The following is a 2,836-nucleotide window of genomic DNA, read 5'->3' on the forward strand; positions in this document are numbered from 1 at the left end:
TAGCATCAAGTGCTGTGGATTCCAACAACGTTCCTTTAATTCCTCGTGCAAAGGCTTCCGGCAGACACTAGCCCACCTGGCCTTTCATCCCATGCTCACAGATCCTTGCCATCATTGTGCCCACTGACCGCAGCTGGACCCTGGTCTGCAAACGTGGGACCAGGGAGGTCTCTGTGAAGGCACCATCTGCGGTCCCGGGGCACAGGGCAGCCCGGGGCTCTGAGCAAGGCTCCAGCTGCTGGAAACCTGCCCTCGCTGCCTCCTTTTGCAAAGGTGTAGGTGAGCTCGTGCCACAGTCGCCGTGCCAGTGGCTCTGCTGAGGGCTGAGCACACTCAGCAGTGGCACAGCCAGAGGCATGAGCCGAGGTTCCAAAAACAAGCTCTGCAAAGTGGGCAGGCTCTCCTGCCAGTGCAGCAGGGCAACGGGTGAGAGATCTCACTCTACAGCAGCTTCTCATTTAGACACTTAATTAAAATGTTAATTAGCTCTTCAAGGAAAAAAAAAGAAAAAGTTTTCTCCCTGCCTGCTCAGCCCCAGCCTGCTGCAGCAGCAGGATGAGCTCTCCCTGATGCAGAGCTGGGCCAGGACGGCTCCGTGCCGGGCGGTACCAAGGGCCAGAACACCGCCCGGGCACTGGCACTGAGAGCGGCAGCAGAGCACCCACAGCTACTGGCACCTCGGAGGGGAGAGCCGGCAGCGAGGTGAGGTGACACTGGCAAGGTCAGGCTCCCCTCTGTGCCTAGAAGCCCCAAAATGATCAGAGGTTGCTCAATTTTTTGTCTTTTTTTGGACTAAAATACAGTCATTGCACCTTTCTGTAAAAAGCTGTTCTTACCCTCTTGGTGGCACACGGTCACTGAGCTAGAATGATACCAGCCCAGCTCTCATCCTCCCATTTGCATCCTCTCTTTTTCTCTCTTCACTAACCTGAACCAGCTGGAAGCTGGCCAGGCTCAAGCTGAAGGACTGGATAGAAGCCCACTGGGGGTGGGCAGAGGGCAGAGGATGGAGAACTGAGGGCAGCTCCAGAGGGAGCAGCAGGGAGCAGAACACCAAGCTCCTTGCACCAGCCCCAAGGCTGCATGCTCATGCTGCCCAACTCATGGGGGCTGCTGCTGCTTGTAGCTAACACCACAGCTGAAACCCATTTACCTTTAAAGTCCCAATATCTAAGGCCCCAGAGCCTTTCTTTCCTCCTCCCAGATAAAGCCAGTGAGATCTTAATCTCAACAAGATCTCATCTACTGTTGGGACTCAGTGTCTAGGCAGCTGGTACCTGTACAGGTAAACCTGCAAAGGCAGGAGAAAGAGCAGGTAAAATTAGCACATACAGAGTCCTCAGAAAAAGTGAGCCTGCTGGCACTGGGTCTGAAATCACTACAGGCTCCCAATGTCCCAGTGGTGGGGCAGGAGGAAGGCTGAGCCCTGGCTGGAGGGAAAGGGCTCAAGCCAGGCAGGACAGGGTGAGACGGCAGCTCCGCTACCTGCAAAGAGGAGCAGAGCAAAATGCAGGCACATGTGCCTGGAGGTGTCAGCCACATCCCTGCCGATGGCTGCAGCCCTGTGCTTTCTCTAAGCCAGGACTGTGTGTGCCCATCCAAATTCTCCTCTCATCCACAGGCTGCAATTTATGGCTTCAGCAGCCTGCACAGCCCATCGCTGCTGCTCCACCCTCCCTGCAGCAGCCGTCGGGGTGGCTGGGGCTCTCGGTGGCCTCATGCTCCTCACTGCCACCCTATGGAGAGCACCCACAGCTACTGGCACCTCGGAGGGGAGAGCCGGCAGCGAGGTGAGGTGACACTGGCAAGGTCAGGCTCCCCTCTGTGCCTAGAAGCCCCAAAATGATCAGAGGTTGCTCAATTTTTTGTCTTTTTTTGGACTAAAATACAGTCATTGCACCTTTCTGTAAAAAGCTGTTCTTACCCTCTTGGTGGCACACGGTCACTGAGCTAGAATGATACCAGCCCAGCTCTCATCCTCCCATTTGCATCCTCTCTTTTTCTCTCTTCACTAACCTGAACCAGCTGGAAGCTGGCCAGGCTCAAGCTGAAGGACTGGATAGAAGCCCACTGGGGGTGGGCAGAGGGCAGAGGATGGAGAACTGAGGGCAGCTCCAGAGGGAGCAGCAGGGAGCAGAACACCAAGCTCCTTGCACCAGCCCCAAGGCTGCATGCTCATGCTGCCCAACTCATGGGGGCTGCTGCTGCTTGTAGCTAACACCACAGCTGAAACCCATTTACCTTTAAAGTCCCAATATCTAAGGCCCCAGAGCCTTTCTTTCCTCCTCCCAGATAAAGCCAGTGAGATCTTAATCTCAACAAGATCTCATCTACTGTTGGGACTCAGTGTCTAGGCAGCTGGTACCTGTACAGGTAAACCTGCAAAGGCAGGAGAAAGAGCAGGTAAAATTAGCACATACAGAGTCCTCAGAAAAAGTGAGCCTGCTGGCACTGGGTCTGAAATCACTACAGGCTCCCAATGTCCCAGTGGTGGGGCAGGAGGAAGGCTGAGCCCTGGCTGGAGGGAAAGGGCTCAAGCCAGGCAGGACAGGGTGAGACGGCAGCTCCGCTACCTGCAAAGAGGAGCAGAGCAAAATGCAGGCACATGTGCCTGGAGGTGTCAGCCACATCCCTGCCGATGGCTGCAGCCCTGTGCTTTCTCTAAGCCAGGACTGTGTGTGCCCATCCAAATTCTCCTCTCATCCACAGGCTGCAATTTATGGCTTCAGCAGCCTGCACAGCCCATCGCTGCTGCTCTGCCCTCCCTGCAGCAGCCGTCGGGGTGGCTGGGGCTCTCGGTGGCCTCATGCTCCTCACTGCCACCCTCTGCCTGCTC

Source organism: Chaetura pelagica, unplaced genomic scaffold, assembly GCF_000747805.2.
Source record: "Chaetura pelagica isolate M959 unplaced genomic scaffold, ChaPel_1.0 scaffold356, whole genome shotgun sequence".
Lineage (NCBI taxonomy): Eukaryota > Metazoa > Chordata > Aves > Apodiformes > Apodidae > Chaetura > Chaetura pelagica.